A 21,506-nucleotide genomic window follows, 5' to 3' on the forward strand; every position below is an offset into this window, starting at 1 on the left:
CTTCCCCACATCAAGAGATGCCAAATGGACCTAGGATACAGTGCACCACGGTCAGGGGAAGTCAGAACAATCACTGTATCTCGCCTTCCCCACCTTCCCAGCCTCAAACCCTGCTCTCTACCCATCTGCTGTGCTGACCAGTCTCTAGTCTTCCTTTCAAGCTGATTTCTCACTCTGAAACTATGGCCCACTTGCTAATCCCCCTTCCTAGAGCTAGACTTCTAGCTCTGTAGGATATAGAGCCAGTTCTCCAAGGACAACACCACTGCCACTGAGTATTTGCTCTGTCACTTCCCACGGCCACAGCTGCTTTCATTAATCCAATGTCCTCACACTGACTGCTTTCAGAATTAGGACTGAGATCGATGGAGTCATTCAACCTATGTGCTGAGTATCCTGAACAGGATTCCCCAGGGAAAAAACAAAACAAAACAAAACAGTTCTAATTCTTCTCTAACTGGATCAGCAACCTAGACCCTGGACCTTCCAAATTTCTTTCTTATTTTTCCTTTTCAGAAACACTTCGCTAGGACTCCAGCATAGCTGCCTCATGAACCATTTACGTCACCACCTTACCACCCTGGGAAAAATTAGATATACTATAAAAATAGATGAGGAAAATTCTACTTTTTTTCTCTCTCCTTATCTGTAGTTTTTCTTTGCTTCATTTTAATTTCAAGTCCAAGAGTCAATGATTCTCTAACACTTTTTAAATTGCTCTGTGTGGGGACACCTGGGTGGCTCAGTTGGTTAAGCGTCTGCCTTAGGCTCAGGTCATGAACCCTGGGGTCCTGGGATCGAGCCCCGCATCGGGCTCCCCCTGCTCAGCAGGGAGCCTGCTTCTCTCTCTGCTTGCCCTGCTCCCTCTGTTTGTGTTCTCTGTCTGTCCCTCTCTCTCTCTGACAAATAAGTAAATAAAATCTTTAAAAAATAAAAATAAATAAATAAATAAATTATTTCTGTGTGGGCAACCCTTTCGGGTCCCCTCCCTCTTTGGGAGCTTTGTACTATTGCCCAATAAACTTTGCTGCCTAAATAAATAAATAAATAAATAAATAAATAAATAAATAAATTGCTCGGTGTGATGGATTAATTCTTCAAAATTAAAGGGTATTTTCAGTGAGGACACATCTTGAGCTGCTTGAAAGAAAATTTCCATATCAACCAAAAATTGGTAAATAAACAAGAAAAGAGCCTTCTTTCTTCTCCTCCACATGGCTATACTATATTCCCCCACACAGCTGTATTGAGGAAATGAAACTAATAGCAAGAAATTGCTCTTGATGAGTTTCATAATGTTATCATAATACTTAGAATTGAAATAAACCAGAATTATCCTGCCATGATTTTTATATCATAATGAAGGAAAAATATGGTCATCATTTAATTCTAGACAACCTGATAAAACTGTTACTACTACAGCTACTATTCATACTACATTTAACCTTTTTAAAGCAATTATTTTGTACCAAAAGCTAGGCAAAGTTCTTTACATATGTTATTTTCTTTTTTATCTTGTGAGGAAACTCCTCATTTTATAGATGAGGGAATTCAGTCTTCAAGAGATTAAGTAACTTGTACAAAATACCATAGATGACATCTAGCAAGTGGTGAAGCCCAGAGATTTCAGACAGGCACCAAATGCCAGGTTGTAGGACCATTCATTCTCTTCTCTCTATCCAATCAATTGACCAAATTCTGTTCCAGAACTTTTTTTATTCCTTACAGTGATAATAAAATATTAAGAGCACAGGCTCAGAAGTCAGGAAACAGGAAAAATGTTCTTGACATGTCCTGAAACAATTTAATTTTTCTATATTTCATTGTTTTCTATCAAATCTATGAAAAGCTCTTGTTTTTCTTACTAGCTTGCTGAATGATCACATAAAATAATGTATGTAAAACCACTTTTAAAACTCTAAATAACAAACAATGAATCATGGAACACTACATCAAAAATTAATGATGTAATGTATGGTGATTAACATAACAATAAAAAATTTTCTTAAAGCCTTTAAAAAAAAAACTCTGAATAGAACATAAATAGATAATAGATATTCTTACTTGTGTTAATTAACTTGAACCGAACCATCACCCTGATGACATGAAGTGAATCTGAAATAGGCAAAGTAAAGGAGTAAGAGAAACAGGAGCATGAAAGCAAGTAAGACCCCTTTGGCCATAGTCTAGGCAAGATTTAATGGATGACCAAGTTAGTAACTGTGACAATAAATGAAATGGAAAGAAGGAAATGGATGCCCCTAAAACATAGCAACTGATTGATTGCATGCAATAAGCAGTATCCAGGAGTCTATAGAAATTCCAAGCTTACTTGTATAGGTGATTTCAGGAATAGGGACATCTTAACTGAAGTTAGCAGGAGAAAGAGAAGGATTCTGTGGGGAGATTAGGGGCTAACTTGAGACATAATCAGTTTGAACTACTGTTGGGATTCCATGGAGTGGCATCAAGTGACAACTGAAAATGAGGAACAATATTGGGAGAAAAGCCAAGAGCAAAGATAGAAATTTAAGGACTATATTTGAGGAAGTTTATCTGTTTATTTATTCATTCATTCATTCATTCATTTAATTTCAGGCCAGGTAACTGGAAAAAATTTAAATGTTTTGGCAACCACATTACAGGAGAAAAACGAAGTGGGTTACATTAACTTTAAAAATATATTTTATTTAATTCAATACGCTAAAATTTTGTAATTTCAGCATATAATCAATGTAAAGCTATTAATATTCTTTTTATTTGTACTACGTCTTCAAAATCTGGTTATTTTACACTCAATTTAGACAAGGCACATTTCAAATATTGAATAACCATTTGTAGCTAGTTACTTTCATAATCGACAGCATGGTCTAAGAAAGTATTTGGGGGATTTGTGGGCTGAGGGGAGACATAGGTTTACAGGAAAAAGAAAAGAGAAATAGAAAAGGCACCTGCAGTATGACAGAAATGGAGGCAAAAAAATGTTTTCTTCGTCACATGTTGTATAACATTTCTACAGAAAGCAATATATGCAGCAAACAAGAAAAAGGTCTTCCACAGATGGTATCGTTTTAGACAGCAAACAAAGGAGGATCCGTTTGGACACTTTCAGACTCTAGGTTCTCACGAATGAAGTCCAGCACTGCTTAACTGCTGACACTTAAATGCCTTAGAAATAGTTAGCATGGCATAGTGAAAATAACATGGATTTTGTCTATTCATGGATTTAACCCAGATACGCCTCTAAATCATGACATACTCTATCAGATAGCTCTGTAAATTTGGGCACTTAGCCACTTACCTTTAACTTCCTTATCTTTAAAATGGGAGTACTAACTTCTTTACATGATTTTTGTGGCTATCAGATACTATTACATAGGCAAAACACCTAATATATAACATGCATTATACATAATATCGTAATCATAGCTATGATGCTCATTATTAACAGTGCCACTCTAATTTATATTGATGAGTGTCTCACGTTAATGTAAGCATCTTGAATGAGAAAACATTGTCTATATTTTGTAACACCATAGTGCCTACCACAGTGTTGGAGATACCACTAGGGTAATCAACACTCATTTTTCTCCTGTATTCCACTTAAGACAACCATCCTGGTATGAAGAGGTAATAGTACATGGAATCTCAGATTACTTGATTTCCTAGTGCCTTTAGCAGAAAGATGAATAAGAGTTCCACTGCTCAGACTCTAGCCTTTCCATTCTAACATAAAATTAACTAATGCCGAAAGATAAATGAGCAGAAACAAAATTTCCCTTGACTCAGCACCCAATTTCCTGAGCATTCTACCTTTCAGAGCTCCTTTAAACAGAGTTCTCATTTGACTCTAAGTTCAGCATTACACCAGTAGAGACTAGAAAAAGTTCTCTACATTTTGAAGAAATTAAACATAAAATTAATGGTTTTAGTAAAATAGCTTAAAATTTAAATGCTTAAAGATGATTGGTGTTTTCCTTCAGTTTCTGGCAATATGTTTTCAGATGGTGGGTCATTTCTTCTGAGTTTCAGAAAGGCACTGTAGTATATAATGAATCCAGGCTTTCTTTTTTATTATTACTATGTTCAGTTAGCCACTGTATAGTACATCATTAGTTTTTGATGTAGTGAATCCAGCCTTTCAATCCAACCTTTCATCACTGTGAGGTTACTCAAAACATACCTATCATGTGTCATTTGTTTAAAATACGTTTCTAGCTTCTCTTCCCCTGAATTTATCCTATTTTTTTCAGACCCAGGGAAGCCACAAATCTCCAGAAAGCCTTTTCTGACTCTACAGTCCAGAGTCAACTTTTATATCATTTATTCTTTCACTAATCAAATATTCACTGAGTGTTTTTCATATGCTTACCATGTTCTACTTTCTAGATATTCAGTAGCAAATAGACAAGGTGAATATGCTCATAGGAGATTCAGTCTAAGTTGAAAATAGCCACTAAGCAAGTGGACAAAAAATAATAATAATAATTCCCCATATCCAAAATGCTGTTTAGAAAAATGAAAGCAAAGTAATGAGAAAGAGAGGGCCTTACAAGTCATGAAAGGAAACTGAATTAATTTGAAATATAATAGAAAGTCATTTAGAATTTTTTTTTATTGGGAAAGTTGTAGGATTAAATCTTAAGAAGTCACTTTGGCTACTTCTTGGGAAATAACTATGGTATGAAAAATAGAAGCAGGGAGATGAGTCAAGAAGATTCTGTATTATCAGTGGTAGAAGTGGTAATAAGTAACTGAATTTGGGATATTTCAATATACATTTTACCCCTTGCTTAATGTCTAATTCATTCCTCCTAAGAGAAAAGCTGTTAAACAAAATCCCAAGATATACAACCAACATTTACAAATACAAAAATATATGAATAGATAAAATAAATCTGCTTACATAAGTAATAGCAACAATTTGATAAAAAAATAAAGTGTATATAAGATGTAATATAGAAATGTTTCTTTTATTTATTAAATTTCATTTTTTTCTGCATCATTTCCCCTACCAATGTTTTCTTTTTTTTTAAAGATTTTTACTTATTTATTGAGAGAGAGGGAGAGAGAGAGAGAGCATGAGAGGGAGGAGGGTCAGAGAGAGAAGCAGACCCCCTGCTGAGCAGGGAGCCCGATGCAGGACTCGATCCTGACTCTAGGATCATGACCTGAGCCGAAGGCAGTCGCTTAACCAACTGAGCCACCCAGGCGCCCCTCTACCAATGTTTTCAATGTTTGTGAGACTTATGGTTTTCTTGCCCACAGAGTGTACTTAATAATCAATTATAGCACAGAAAAACATCTTTAGGGTCACAAAAAAACCTACGTGGAAGGTTCTAGAAGTTGCCACCTCTTCAACCTTCTTGAGTTCATTCAAACATGTGCAAACCAAAATTGCTCCATATGTTTTGTATGATTTTTTCTTACTTGAAAGTAGAAAGTGAATCAGGGAGTGCAGTTTTATCTAAAATTTGATGTTACTACATGCCACAGATTGTAGTGTATTCATTTAGCAGTTTTTTTTTTGAGGAAAAGTCATTATACCAACCAACAAACAAAAAATTAACAAAAAATAATGAACCATTAGTCTGAAAAAAATATATAACTTTTCAAGAGCCACTATTGAGAAAAGTTAAGTAAACAGGATAATGAGATCTAAGTCATTATTTTGCAGGCTCTGCTTATTGCTGATGAATTGATTGTGGTTTGGGGTAGGAAATGTGTGGGTAAGGGTATAATTGATGTTAATTCTAGTTTATTGTCCTCAACAGATAGATGAATGGTGGTGCCATTAACTGAGATGGATGAAAATAAGGAAGAAGCAAGTTGGGTTGGGGGCAAGCAGGGAATAAGTAAGAGGTTAGTTTTGAACATACTCATTTTGATATCTCGATGAGACATTCAAGTGAAGATGATGAGTAGCCAGTTGCATTTATAGTTATAATGCTAAGAAAAAGTTCCAATCTTGAGATCTAACTAGAATACAGATCATATTTAAACTCATGGCACTGCAAGACATTTGCCTAGGAATAAACTTGGAAGACAAGAGCTAAGGCTAAAAAAGATAGAAATCTGAAGACTGAGTGCAAGGCACTCCAATATTTAGAGTTGAATGATGAGGAAGATTTATCAAAGGAGACAGAGAAAGAGCATCCAATTAGTTTGGTGAAAAACTGAAAGAATGAAATACCCCAGGAGTCAAAGGAAGAGAGAGGTTTAAGAGGGCAGGAATGTTCAATTGCCTCAAATGCAGCTCACATAGTAGATAATATGAAGACACGTAAATGACCATTGCATTTGGCAAAATGAGTCTGGGACTCTGAGAATAAAATGTTCTGGGATATTTCTATAGCATTGCATTTATACATACAGATTTATACTTAAATTCTTGTGTTTGTGCAATAACTACCTAAAAAGTTTTCACTGGCTAGATAGCACATTGATTCTTTGTGTTCCCAATAATTCCTAGCATAACCCAGTGTACTTAGAGTTCAAAATTATTTACATAATTGAATTGAATTGGGCTGATGCTCACCAAAAGAGAAAATCAATTTTAAACCCACAATAGTATTGTGTGTAATCGACAAGGCCAATTTTAAAAATAAGATTTTCTGCTTATTCTTTGGCATTCCATAAATATTCCGTCTCATTAGATGAGCTTTCCTACAATTTCAGAGGCGATGGGAACCATGAAGCGTATATTTCCTCAACTTTGTCTCCTCAGTGCATCTTTATATCCCATCATCCACATACACACTCATTAAAGTGCTCTCCCTTCAGTTTCAGGTTAACTTATCTGTTAACTTACCTACTTGATTACAAGTAGTGATTACACCCAACTGTCTTAGTCTCTGACACCTTGTCAGGTTTCTGGATATATTCCCTTTGTTTCCTTCATTTCCATTTCTTTTCTCTTCTCCTTCACTTCAACATTCATGTTTCATCCCTTTTTTAGCTACTACCTATTTCAAGACTTATAAAAAGAGTATTTTACATAGGCTATCCCCAATTTCTTACTTCTTTGACATCTCCTTCTAAGGCTTGAACTTCATTAATGCTTTTGGTCCTTAATTATACAATTGAGAAAGGATACATTATCTTATTAAGAAAAATAAGTAAGGGCACCTGGGTAGCTCCGTTGGTTAAGTGTCCAACTCTTGGTTTCAGCTCAGGTCATGATCTCAGGGTCCTGAGATCAAGCCCCAAGCCAAGCATAGAGCCTGCTTGTCCCTCTCCCTCTGCTCCTCCCCCTCTCTCTTTCTCTCTCTCTCTCTCATAAATAAATAAAATCTTAAAAAATAAGAAGAAGAAGAAAAACAAGTAGACCTTTAATCCTTTAAAAATAAGCTCAATCTCAATCATAATAACAGAAATACCAATAAAACTATATTGAGATACAATTTTCTACCCATTAGCAAAACCTGAAAAGTTCAGCAACACAATCCATCGGAAAAGCTACAGAGCTTCTACCAGCATTCTAAGTGCTGGTGGAAGTTCAAAAGGTTACAACTAATCTGAAGTTAGTATGGCCATAACTATCAAAATTATTTTGTCTCTTGGCTTATAAACAAACAGTATCCCTGAAAATTCATCCCACAGATATATTTTAAAACACACACAATTTCATTAACACATTCATTGCATTAGCAAAAATTGAAGACACCCATGACTCTTTTAATTGTGATATATCCACCTAGTGAAATACTGAGAGAATACTGAGAGAGAGAGAATTGAACACTTTCCTATTTTTACTGTGGAAATATCTCTAAGATATTACTAAAAGAAAAAAAGCAACGTGGAGAGGTGTGTATAATATGCTACCTTTAATATAATAAAGGAGGGTTTATGCACATACATTATATATATGCATATTTGCAACTGTAAAAGATTTAAAAAAAATAACCATGAAAAGTGGTTGCCTGTTGGGTTAAGGTAGGTGTGAATAGAGGTATATAGAAATGGGAATGTAAGAAAGATTTTTTTCTATAATTTTTATATTTAGGTTTTGATTTGAACCATCTTGCTGCATCACCTGTTCTTAAATTCAAAACAAACAAACCAAACAAAAAACAAAAATACTTCCATAAAGTAAAAAAAAAAAAAAAAAAATCATTATAACCACAGCCTAAGGACCTCAAGGCACCTGGGGAGGGGATCCAGCACTTGATGTTACAGGAATATCAACCTTCACTGACTGCAACCATTTCTGCAAACTGCTCTGAAGAGTATGCCACCGACAGGGAGATATATGGAAGAAACAAATAAATCCCGATGCTGGATAGCCCATCCAGAAGCAAAATGTGGACATCCTATTATGTATTTCCCCTGCTAAGCAGTACTGTTGTTACTTATAACCCTTCATCATAATCTGCTAGGCAGGTCCACTCTACTAGGATCTCAAACAGTCTTTCTGGCCTTACCTCCTACTACTATACTTGCAGCTAACAAAACTAGACAACTCATTCTTCCTTGGAAATTCTCTGACATTTTTGCCTGGACATATCTCCTTTCTGTTCTCTGGAATATTTCTCAAATCCCAAATCCTAGCTCTCTCTGAAAACTACTACAAATCTTTCCTCCCAAACTGTCCTGATCTCTCTGATAGGATATAATCAAATGATGTAACACCCGGAAATTCTCTAATTTATTGCCTGGCACTTAGGAATACAAAATGTTTCACGAACTTCTGAATCCTCGTATGGTACTGGACAAATTTTACTTGTATTATAAATATTAATATAACAATCATACTAGATTATAAACTTCCAGAAGAAAAATATTGAGACAGGTGTTCATATATGAGGTAGCTCTTGAAAAATACTTAAAAATTCAGTTTAATTGAAACGTTTGCTTCATTCAGACCTACCTTTAAACTGATACTGTATTTCTGTCTGATTATAAAGTTTGGAGAAATTTTTATTTTATAATTTGAATAAGCACTGTTTTTAAATGTGACCATATGTGGCTGTATAGTAGAGTTATGTGGCTTTTACCCATAAGAAATAAAGCCACATTTCCTCTGGGGAAAGCATTTTCGTTTCTATGTGGAGACACCTCTGTTCAGCTAAGAGTACATGTGTTGCAGGCTTGGGCGGTTCCTCCCTGCAAGAGAAGGCCTAGGACCCCATCCATTCAGTCACTCATGGTGTTTGTGTCTTAGAGTTAATGATTAGCTCTACCATGGTCAGGTGACAAAATTTGGTCCAATCAGACCTCAGTCTGAGCCCTTTACTGTGGTGATAGGGGAAAGCCAACCTTCTGCAACAGACTCTGAAAAGGTGAAATGTAAACCTGAAGCTTTCTCGTCAACTCCGCTAGCTTCTGTCAGAGAGGGCTGATAGCACAGTGAAAAAAAAAAGAGCTAGGTAATGAAGAAAATATAACCCAATCTTAATCCTGTGTGAGCTCCTGGATTCTACTATGCCTGACTTTGCTCTCCTTGGGTTTTTCAGTTATGCAAATTAATGCCTGTCTTTATTGCCTAAACTAATTTCAACTCATTTTCTATCATTTGAAAACAAAGGCATTTTGCCAACTCTAAACTGAAATTTAGAATACTTATAAGTATATTTTAAAGTCTAACTCCATAACATGTATTATGCAATGCAAAAAATGTATATATATGCTTCTGGTACCCAAAGATTTAAATTCAGAATATTAAATTATTGGGCACCTGGGTGGCTCAGTTGGTTAAGCGACTGCCTTCGGCTCAGGTCACGATCCTGGAGTCCCTGGATCGAGTCCCGCATCGGGCTCCCTGCTCGGCAGGGAGTCTGCTTCTCCCTCTGACCCTGCCCCCTCTCATGTGCTCTCTCTCATTCTCTCTCAAATAAATGAATAAAATCTTAATAAAAAAAAGAATATTAAATTATTTTAAAAATGCATATATATTAAACAATGGATTATGTTAAATATTTTCTAAGTGTATGGGAATATTAAAATAGTGTTAAGGCATAGTGCAATTAATTTTCATCCACTACAAGAATGGTGTATATTTATACAGGAATATCTTAGAGAAATGGACACATCTCTATGGACCCTTCGTATAAGACACTCTGTGTTTAAATACCATATCAGGACCAATGGTTAATGAAACACTCTTCCTGCCCCCAAATATCCCCCCCCCCCCCCACTATTTGCCATGGTATCATTCTCTACACTTGACCGAAGTCCTCAACATGTAGCTGTTCCTTTGGATCTGTCTGCTGAGAGACTTTATTAAAATTATACCAGGGAGGGGAGGCCTGGTTAAGAAGTAAAAAGAAATAAAGCTCTGCAGCCTTCTCCTGTGAACATGGATTATTTTTATCAGATGCTCTAAGTTCCGGGAAATAAATGAGCAAGTTTTAAGGACAATGGGAGTGGGATGGAAGGACCCAAGTGGGGTCTGTCCTTCTAGGTACCAAGGCTGCGAGACCCTAAGTTAGGGACAAAGCAGGCCACTCCAAAACAAAGCATTCAAAAAGAATAAGAGGAGGAATATCAAAGAAAAAAAAAGTCTCCTTTCCGAATTTTGCTGAATGCTGGCCCCAAGTGGAAAAGCATGATATACTTTTAATAAATCAGCTTTGAAATTACTTTCCAAATGAGATTCTCTGCATTGTTTCATTTCACCAAAATTTGTTTCTTATTTATTCACTTAAAATGTATAAAGGTATAGTAACCGATAGTATGTCATTTGTCTTGACTCTCTTTAAGATTTGGTCTGTGTATTCAAGAGATAATGCATTACTTGTTTTTACAAACAATTCTGAGAGTGTCTTGGTTTTTATGTCTATCATCTCTAATTGTTGCTCTTTATAAATCCACACCAAGCTACGTAATTCATTCTTAGTTTTAGATACACCTCATAAGGTATTTATATTTTAATTTGACAGTTTCTGCAAGAAACAGTCATTTAACAAGGAATTTGGCTTTTAAAAATATGAAATGGTTTAAAAAACTACTGTGGACCTTTTTTCAGTGCCAAATGCTTATGTGGATAGTCACTCTTGCTAATGTGTAAGTACTACATATGTTTATTCATGTGATCTTCTTTTATAATGAAATGAAATAAAGTAATAACATATCAACCCAAACTATCTGAATGATATAGCTTCTGTAGATGCAGAGGTTCAGAACCACAATATTGAAGACAGATTTAAATAATGCTTTCCATTGTGTGGAAATGTAACCAATTGAAAAGCTAATCAGAATATCAAAGCAAATGCATATTACCAGGGCCTCCCCACAGCCCAACAATAAAACATGTATTGAACATCAGGTCCTAATCTCTTTTTTGTGTGTGATCATTTTAATAGTCAACAAGTAGCTAGCCTCAGTATTGACTACTGAAGAGGTCTTAAAATAGAGTGTACTAGTATGCTGAATAATTTCCTACTAAATTGACCATATCAAAAAACATTTATATGTGTCTTTCAATAAAAGATAATAAAAGAAAAGAATTGTTGCCACTTATCAACCCTGTAACCATTTTTTAATAACACAAAAAAATCGGTGTTATGGGGCCATCACTTCCCCCGTTCAACAGCACAATAAAAATAATATTAGGGAAGAGCGGATCATATCTGGAGCTCTTATTAAAATTCTTTCAAAAATCTACACTCGGATTTATTTTAGGTATTTGTCTCTGAGATTAACAGTACTTTATATTTTTTTGTACATATGTTACAGAACACAAAGACATTTTGTAAAAGCAAGAAGTCAATATAAAAGAAAAGTTCTCATCACTTGATGGTTAACAAATCTCTTTCATTTCTAAGGTTATTATTTTGGAAATCTCAAAGAAGGAAAATTATATAATTATATAAATACCAAAAATATATCTCTAATTTGCCCCTTCTCCCAAAAGTAACCTTCGATAAAGGCAGCTATGTCTTCCTTTTTTAACAGAGTTTTGCTTATGAAATAGAAACTAACCCTTCTTAAATACAATTTAGGAAAAAAATTAAAATACTCAAGCGTCATAATAGAGAGCTTTCTTTTGCATTTTAAAACTGTCCTGCTTTTTAATAGCTCTTTAATAAACTACACATTTAATAAACTACACCTTTTTAAGGATTTCTAATGCTAACTTAATACAACACTTTATAGTGGAAATCTTTCACGTTGCAATTCAGATGTTATTTCTTGTTGTTACAAAGAATTGTTACAAAGTTTTAATCTTTCATTATCTGGATCCTGAATACTACACATTTTTGTAAAACCATCAGTTAAAGATGCAAAGTCCCGTATTTTCTCTAATAGTTATTTTTAAAAGTATGTCCAAACTAAAACTATACCTTAATCTGTCTTTAACATTTTAGTATAAAATCTTAGCAAATGATCCTAGTGTAATTTCTGTTAAAGAACTTTTGAATTTGACAGTTGCAAATATGAAAAGAATAGTCTTTCTCCACCAAAAGAAACAAACAGATGTTTTAACCACAGGTGAAAACATGTTTTTGTAGAAATATTTGTATGTTCACACAGAAGCGTAGGACACGGCCAAACATTTTCAAGCTTGAATTTCCTGTTCAATATGAAGTTAAAATTCACTTACCTTTTCTCGGTGATCACTTGTTACTGAAACTGCCATCAACTTCCAACTGTTAATGACTCTTTCAACAAAACGGAAAACAGTAAAGTTGAGTCACATGTCGTAAGAGTAGGCCTATGTTGGATGCTGCTTAATTTCAGTACTGGAGGGAAAAAAAAAAAAAAGGCAGGGGGTGGGGGTGAGTACAAAAACTTTAAAATAAAACCACTTCCTGCGTAGATACGGTTAACAACACACATCACATCATCACTCGATTTGAAGAAATTGCCTTGTATAGTCAAGAATATTGTTATTTTTCAATGTGCTTTTCAATGTTCAAACATTACTACATTTCTATAGGTTTCATCAATTCTGATTTAATGGGGGTAAATGCATGGTTAAAAATGTAGCAAGGGGAGGGGCAGCGGGGAAGCACTACGGGAACTTCCTCTTTCTCTGCCTTCTAGCAAGAACTTAAAACCTAGGTCTCTGCAGTCCGCAGTTGGTGTGGGCATGCTCACATACCATCGGGAGGCTCTGCTTACTGACTTGGGGAGCCAAGAAGCCACTTCCAATTCACAGAGCTGATACTTCTGACTCACTCACAGATGGACCAACCAAGCGGTGCCCCGGTTCCTAAATCTAAGGTCTTGGACAGGTTGCTAATGAACTTGAGAGCATGCAACAGCCCAGGGCCCTGATGCCACCTGGAGGAGAGAAGGCTGCTTAGGTAGCACATGCTGTGATGCTCACTCTGGGGGTAGCTTTCACACTGGGGTGGCAGTTTCCTAAGCAGCTCTGAAATCTGCTGACGAGCTTTTACTCTAGCTGAATGATCCTTCGTGTGGCCTGATTTCAGAAGAAAAATAAAATAAAAGATGCAAAGGGTGTCATTTTTGGCAAGCTGCTAAGTGCTCATCTGTGTCAGACTGCAACCAGTCCAAGATATATTGGGGCTGGGGGGGGACGGGCTCTCAACAACAACAACAGGATGTGCATCTTTATTGAACCATGGAGTTCAAGAAATAAGCTCCTGGATGTCCAGGCTTGGCTGATTTTGTGAGATTTGCAGGAGTTTCACAAAAGGAAAAGCTCCCCTTCCAAATATATGAGAAAGTTAAATCACAATCTCTTGTCATACAAACCAATTAGACTAGAAATCTGTGTAATAGCTCTCAGTGGTGTGGAATGTTTGGCACACATAAAGACAATCTTTAAAAAATATATATATATATTTGGTATATATAGCCCAAGTGAAGGATGGCATGTCCCTTGCAAGTTAATCTAATTTCTCCAGGACTTTCCTTTTCAAAATTATATTTCAGATTGACCCAAGATCTCACTATCAATGGTCATTCTGGGATGCACCTTTTTAAGTGTGTAAAGCCCTGAAGGTTTGTACTCAATATTCTCCTTAACACTGAAGAAAAAGTGGAAAGAACATGATACTGAAAGTGAGGAAATCAGAATTCAGGCCTCAATTCTGACACTGCTATTAATTTAACCTTGGCCAAGCCACTTACATTCTCTGAGATTCAGGTTATTTTTGAGATAATGGAACACACAAATGAAAACCATCTATCTGCCAGAATAAAAGCGTTGGTTCACAAACCTGGGGGCTTCCCAGTGAAATCTGAAACTGGCTTCCGTACACGGAGGCCAAGGAGAGACCAAAGAGGCAGCCACGCCAGATTGGTAGGTGCAGGTTTAATAAGCCAGGGAACTTACATACAAGGCCGGTCTTGGGCCGTCACAGGACAGGTAGATCTCTGCACCAGAATCTCAAAAGTTTTATGTAGAGGCCTCACCAGGGTTCATCACATAATCCCTCCAGATCGTCTCAACAATGCATTGCTCTCTCGAAGCTGCATCCTTGAAAAGGCTCCCACTGTGCGGACTGTAGGAACCGTGGGCAGAATGTACATTTCAAGGACAGAGGAGGGGATGAGGAGCCTCTGGTTGCCTAGGTGTGGCTCATGGGTCAACCTGCGGTCAAGTCCTCTCGATGACCCCCTCTGACATTCTTTTTCTCCTGACTGGCTCTTAACAATCTTTTATGCCCCTCTCTTTTATAACGTGTGCTGAGCGCTCAGCAAGAAGTTTTATTAGCCGGGAGGTGGCTAGTCAGGTGGTTGGCTGGCTGCATGGGAGACAGATACCACAGCAACAATATAGAGACATACAAGAGAAAACATAGATTAAGATAATGATTTTTAAATACATAACAATTTTTTTTTTTTTTACCGAGAGCCCCATGCTTTAAACCACGTATTTAAGTCCCTGGGCTAGGGTTCAGATCACTCAGAGTGTTCTCTGGTAGTTTTATGTGATGTAATAAAGATGATACATCAGCCGACTCATCAGGTATGAACATACAATGGCACAAGGGCCTCCTCTTGAGGCAATAGTGATGCTCCAGGTCATCTTATTTGGGAGCCCAGCTTTTCTCCCTGGAGACATTTCAGGGTTCAGTAAAAACAAGTTTTGCTGTTGTCATTGAAGGCTTGCTGGGAGAATTTAAGAGGGCCTTCTACGTGTCCTACAACATCTTGCAGATCTATCGAGGGGACAAAGGCGGTGGCCAAGTGACTGCTCCAATGGAAAACAAAATGTGCCTTGAGAGGAAAGTGGGCTGTTTTTGTTACTGTGGGGTGGATTCTTGCCTGTGTCCAGGGAAATCCCAGAGTGTAGTGGCCCAACCATTCAGATGGAAGCCATGGCCAAAGGTTTGTGCCACATAATCACTGGGTCCCATTCGGGGCTACCCAATAAATACCTGAGAGGCCATACCAGTCAGTGCCAAACCAGCCTCTATTCTTTGATATGACAGAATGACTATATAGTTTCTGTGATATATATCCCTTATCCCTGGTGTGTTGGGGTTGTTCTGTTTAGCGTGATTTTTCTGTTCCCAGCATAAGAGTTCCTTGGTGCTCGAATGTCTATAACCCAGGGTGAGTCACATGAATCCATCCCAATCTGGACACAGCTTCTCTAATCCCCTAATGGGGACAGCACAGTTTATGCAACAACAGGGAAAAGCTTGGGTTAGGCCAGACTCAGTGTCCATATAAACCAAGGCATATTTAGAACCCTCACTCAAAGGGCACAGACCAATATTATTGATTTGCCTCCTTCACGGGTTGGGAACTCTGGCCGATGGTCCCAGACTTCTTTGGCAGTTGCCTTCAGCATCGTTTAGATCCCACAGCACAAGCTGTCAATGTACTCCAAGGGCAATCGGGTATCCTTGGCAATATTCATCCCAGCCAGGTGCTATGATGGCTGTTCTTTCTATGCATCCAATCTATTTTATCTACTCAAGGGCTCATTGTTAGGGCTTGTGCCCGAGCTAGGGCCTCAGCTTCCTGATTACCACAGGGTGGTAGTGCCTTATGTTCCCAGCTGTGGAAGACAGCAAGGGCTCCCCCAGACTCTTGCAGGGGAACTGCAAATGCCTTTCCATATATCTTGACCCCAAAAGGGTTTATGCATGACCACCTATTCCTTGGCTTTCCATTGTTCAAGTCATGGGGTTAATCTCTTTAGAACAGCCCAACTGCCAGTGCAAAGGATTAACAACTAGGGTTCATGAGTGATCGCCAAGCAAACCACTCTGTTTAGTGCACTGTGTTTTTTCCTGTTTCCAGGCATCTGTATGCCGGGCGTCGGTATATACTGGGCCTCTCTACAGGCTGCAGGGGCTGGCATAGGAATGGGGTGGGGGCATTTAGAGAATCTACATATTCTACAGGACCTAGTAGTACTCACATTTTTAGAGACAGCGGCTGAGGACAGGATGCTCCTCTACTGCAAATAGGTTTGCCACTTAGTCAGCGGGGGGTTTGAGCCATGGTAGAGGTGAAACATATTCTCAACCCACCCTGATAGGAAGGGAAGTTGTTACCATAATATATTGTTCCTTCATGAGAGGAGCACTGTGTACACTGTTAGGAGCTGTTGCTCTAGGGGGTAGATCAGCTTTCTGATCCCTTCCAGACCTAGGATCAAAATCCTAGAAGCACTCTCTCCTTCTGTTGTCTCTGCCACAGTGCCCAACCCATACCTTCCAGAGTCATGGATATGTCTAATTCAAATGGTAGCCCTGGTCAGAGCTTTAATCAACTTCTCTAGTATTTTTTGTCTTAGCAAAGGCAGCTTGCTGTTCTGATCCCCAGTCCCACATGTTCTCTTTCTTTACCAGGTGGTATAAGGGACAGAGGCACTGTGCCAGGTGGATGAACAGAAGTCCTCCAAATTCTCAAAATCCCTACAAGGTTTGTATCTCTTTTATGTTCCTAGCAGTTGGATAAGTTTCATCTCATCATAGCTTCTAGGACAATTCACATCTTACCCAACAAAATGATTCCCAAAAACTTTATGGTGGTGCCTGTGCCTTGAATTTTCTGTTGGCTCAGTTCCTATCCTGTCCCTTGAAGATGCTCCAACAAAATCTGCAAGGTACCCTGTAGGAGAGGCAAATCTTCACATGTTAAGGTTATATTATTAATGTAATGAGCCCATTTCACTGAGGTGGGGAAGGAATAGAGACAGGTCTGTTACCATCAGATGACATACCGTTGGCTGTGCATGTAGCCTTGGGGAAACACTTGAAAGGTCCATTGTTGCCCCTCCCATGTGAGGGCAAATTAATCTTGTGACTCAACAGCCAGGGATGTACTGAAAAAGAATTTGCTAAGTCTAGGACAGCATGGAACACTTCTAGGACCATGAACAAGGTATCCAGGGTGGTAGCAAAGGTGGGTACAGCAGAATTTGGGGCAGAGGCGCATTACTTTGTTTAATTCTCAGTAGTCCACTATCATCCACCATGAGCCATCTGGCTTTTTTACCAGCCATACTGGGCTGTTGAAGGCATTATGGGCAGGGCCCACCATGGATACCTCTCTCCTAAGACCCCTGTGGATGCCTCTTTCTCCCCTGGATGCGTCTTTTCCATCTCCTTGTTGGCTCAACCAACTCCTTGTTGGTTTGAAACCTAGGGAGTTTGTGGGTGAAATCTGAATCTGGTCCCAGTGAGCGGAGGGTGGGGAGAGGCCAAAGAAAGAGGCAGGCCACTCCAGATTGGTAGGTGGCAGGTTTAATAAGCAAAGGAACTTACATATGAGGCTTATCATGGGCAGCCAAAAAAAAAAAAAAAAGATGAGTAGATCTCCACACTGTCTCACCAGAATCCTAGAAGTTCATATACAGGCCGTCACTGAGTTTAGTTACATATACTGTCCAGATCATCTCAATACACCTTATTCTCTCAAGTCTGCACCCTTAAAAATGACTCCCATGTGGGAACAGTGAACAAAATGTACATTCCAAGGACAGGGGAAGGAGCAAGGAGCCTCCCAAGCTCAGGTCCAGCTTGGGAGTCAACCAGGGTCACATCCTCTTGATGACCTCCTTCAACAAGAATATGTAAATGGCTTTAAATATTTAATAAATGATGAAGACATGTAGACAAATACATAAGAATGAGCTGGGAGGGACGCCTGGGCGGCTCAGTCGGTTAAGCGTCTGCTTTCTGCTCAGGTCATGATCCCAGGGTCCTGGGATCAAGTCCCATATCAGGCTCCCCGCTGAGCGGGGAGCCTGCTTCTCCCTCTGCCTATTTCTCCTCCTGCTTGTGCTCTTTCTCTGACAAATGAATAAATAAAATCTTAAAAAAAAAAAAAAAAAAAAAAAAAAGAATGAGCTGGGAAATGCTGATGCTTCCTAAGAAGCATCAGGAAAATTTAGCACCATCCTACTTGGTTTAAGCTTTTGTAAACCCACTTCAGGCTCAGAAACCTAGAACAAGTAAAATTACCTAGGCTTTCCTTTTATAGAGGCACTAATATCAGATATTTGAATAGTAAAAATATGAAATACCATCTTACCCTAATGGGGAATAAGTAAATACAAATACCAAAACGAAGTTATACATTTTTGATATTTATCTTTTATTAGGAACAAGTAGACATTAAATAGAGACAAAATAGAGACAAAACACCTTTTTTTTGTATAAAATGGGAAGTGAGGAACTTAGGCAGTGATACACTTCAGTTTGGTCTCTAGAAGGAGACAAAATTACTAAGTATGATTGTGACTGAGGCTCTAGCTTAAGGCTTTGACACTTGTGGCTTAATGTAGTCTCTTTCTAATCTAGTATTTGTCTAATATTTTTTGACTGCTTGCTATAAGAATTATACCAAGCACTTTACATTTTTTCTTTCATTTAATCCTCACAAAAACTTCATGAACTGAGCAATGTTATTATACTCTTTTTTTTTTTTTAAATGAGGAAACTGTCAGGGCGCCTGGGTGGTTCAGTCAGTTAAGTGTCTGCCTTCAGCTCAGGTCATGATCCCAGGGTCCTGGGATCGAGCCCCGCATCGGGCTCCCTGCTCGGCGGGAAGCCTGCTTCTCCCTCTCCCACTCCCCCTGCTTGTGTTCCTGCTCTCGCTCTCTCTCTCTCTGTCAAATAAATAAATAAAATCTTTAAAAAAAAGCGGGGGGCGCCTGGGTGGCTCAGTCGGTTAAGCGACTGCCTTCGGCTCAGGTCAGGATCCCAGGGTCCTGGGATCGAGCCCCACATCAGGTTCCCAGCTCAGCAGAGAGCCTGCTTCTCGGCTCCTCCCAACTCCTGTCAACTCTTGCCAGCTTATGCTCTCTGTTGCTATCTCTGTCTCTGTCTCTGTCTCTCTCTCTCAAATAAATAGATTAATTAATTAATTAATTTTTCAAAAATGAGGAATCTGAGGTTAAATATTTGCCCCAATTAGTAAGAAGTAGAGCCAGGACTCAAATCCAGAATCTCTGACTCCATAGCCCTTCTTCTAAAGTACGAGCTATCTCTTAACTGATTGCTGGGCAGCACAGCTCAAAGTGAATAATACTAAGGCGAAGTTTCACACCTGGTATTTCTTTTCTCTTCTTCCCCAACAGAAATAATAGACTTATAGGGTAAAACTCATTCTTGTGAATCATACTAAAATCAGATTTCTCTCAAAAGTCCTCTAAATTTTAATTTTTTATTGAAGAAACTAAAAGAACGGTAGGATAAAATGGAATTATATTATGTTCACAGATAAGAATACTAACAGTGTAAATGCATCAATCTGTCCAATTCAATCAACAAATAGATTCAATAAAATCCCAATTATAATTGCAGCTAATTTTTTAAAGAACACAAGCTTTTTCCAGAATTTTCATAGAAAAAGATGTCTAAAAATATCTAAGTTCATTCTGAAACAGAAGAGCAAAGTCTGATGACTTCCCCTGTCAGATACTGAACCATAGGATTAAAAAAACATAGGATTATTAAAAACCACAGGATTATTAAAAAACATAAGGTTATTAAAAGCCAAAGGATTATTAAAACCATAGGATTAAAAAACATTTTGGTGCCAGCTCAGGAGCAACTCAGAAAAAGATTGAATTTATTTGAGAACTTGATATATAACAAAGATAGCATCAAAGGTAAACATGAAGGAACAGATTGATTAGTAGATGGTGTTGGCAAGACATAATCACTAAATCAAGGAAAATAGAGCTGGGCCCCTACATTAGACCACATGCAAAGGTAGACCCAGCTGCATTAATCTATAATTGAAAGGTAAAACCACAATGCTGATACAGTAAAATGAAGGAAAATATTATTTGCAATAACGGAACTTTCTTTTTCTTTTTTTTTAAGTTTATTTATTTATTTATTTATTTACGTAATCTCTACACCCAACGTAGGGAGGGCTCGAACTCATGACCCCAAGATCAAGAGTTGTGTGCTATTCTGACTGAGCCAGCCAGGTGCCCCTAAAGGAACTTTCTTAAGCAGCATCCCTAAATTAAAAAGAAGAGAGGGAAAATATATTGATTTGACTATACAATAATTAAGAATTTCTGTTAATTATGAAACAATATTGAAAAAGTTATAGAAAAATAACAGACTGGTAGAAAATACCTAAATTGACAAAAGATTTGTGCAAATCGATAGGAAAACAATAGAAAATCTAATTGGAAATAAGAAAATAATTTAAATAAATAATTCATGAAAATATCTGACCAGTATGTAAGAGATGCACAAACTGTCCAGTAATCACTATAAAAACAAGTTAAATTAGCTTCTGTTGAAATGGCAAAAATCTGGATGAGAATTTATGGAGCGAAGAGCTCTCATACATTGCTAGTAGAATTGTACACAGAGGCTATTCTGACAAGCAATCTAGCAAAAATTGGAAAAATAAAGTATATATGCCCTATGTTCCAGCAATCCAACTCTGGTAGATTCCTGACAGAGTTAGTTTCCTTCCTTTATCACACCAAGTTAACTGATTTTGGTCTCAGTTCTTGTGATTCAGGTAACATTTACTTGTATTGAGTCTGCATGTTTGTGTGTGATTACGGAGAAAACCAAAAATTGCTAGGCCCTCTGGACAAATGTTGTGAGTTGGACATGAAAGGACAATAGCAAAGGGAGGAAAGGCTTGACTTAGACTGAGGACAAGTTAGATTCCCTGAGGCTAGTATGAGAGAGAGATGGGCTTCCCTCACTGGAGGAGAGCTGTGCCTCACTCCCAAGCAGATGCCCAGCATTGGTATTTAATCTGGAGGCAACATCTACTCACTTAATGAGAACTTACTATGTGCCAGGCAATATAGTAGGCTTTGGGCAAAAGATAAATAATTAAAATATAGAATATATTTGATAGTAATCATTGATAAGGAGGAAAAAATGCAAGCAGTGAAATGACCCATGAAGTGTTGAAGAGGTATAAAAATTTTAAGTTGATAAGAAGAGAGGTGATATGAAGGAAAGTAAAGACCTAAAGAGAGGGAGTGAGCCATGTGGGTTGAGGGGTGGGAGGTGGGTATTCCAGGTAGAGGGAATAGCATGTACAAAAACTCTATGTGAGAATTGTGTCTAGGATGGTTAAAAAGTGTCCAGAGATTAGGGTGACTGCAGAGAACCAAAAAAGGGAGGGGTATGGGGATA

At 37.9% G+C, this 21,506-nt stretch overlaps 1 protein-coding gene across 3 annotated transcripts in view; it reads right to left on the bottom strand.

Annotated features, from left to right (window-relative positions):
• The window catches only part of ARHGAP15 (Rho GTPase activating protein 15), a 600,902-nt gene extending 588,215 nt beyond the window's left edge, over positions 1 to 12,687 (bottom strand). Inside the window, exons 1-2 of one of the 3 annotated variants that reach the window (XM_035008116.1) lie at positions 12,545 to 12,644; positions 2,065 to 2,115 (exon numbers count right to left, since the gene is read on the bottom strand). The gene's annotated coding sequence lies outside the window, so the exon portion shown is untranslated. Of the gene's footprint in view, positions 1 to 2,064; positions 2,116 to 12,544 lie in introns of all 3 variants that reach the window. The other 2 variants (XM_035008115.1, XM_035008117.1) reach the window with 2 other exon arrangements.
• Positions 12,688 to 21,506: the final 8,819 nt, after the last annotated feature.

Source organism: Mirounga leonina, unplaced genomic scaffold (genome assembly GCF_011800145.1).
Source record: "Mirounga leonina isolate KUSES-001 unplaced genomic scaffold, KU_Mleo_1.0 Mir_151, whole genome shotgun sequence".
NCBI classification, from domain to species: domain Eukaryota; kingdom Metazoa; phylum Chordata; class Mammalia; order Carnivora; family Phocidae; genus Mirounga; species Mirounga leonina.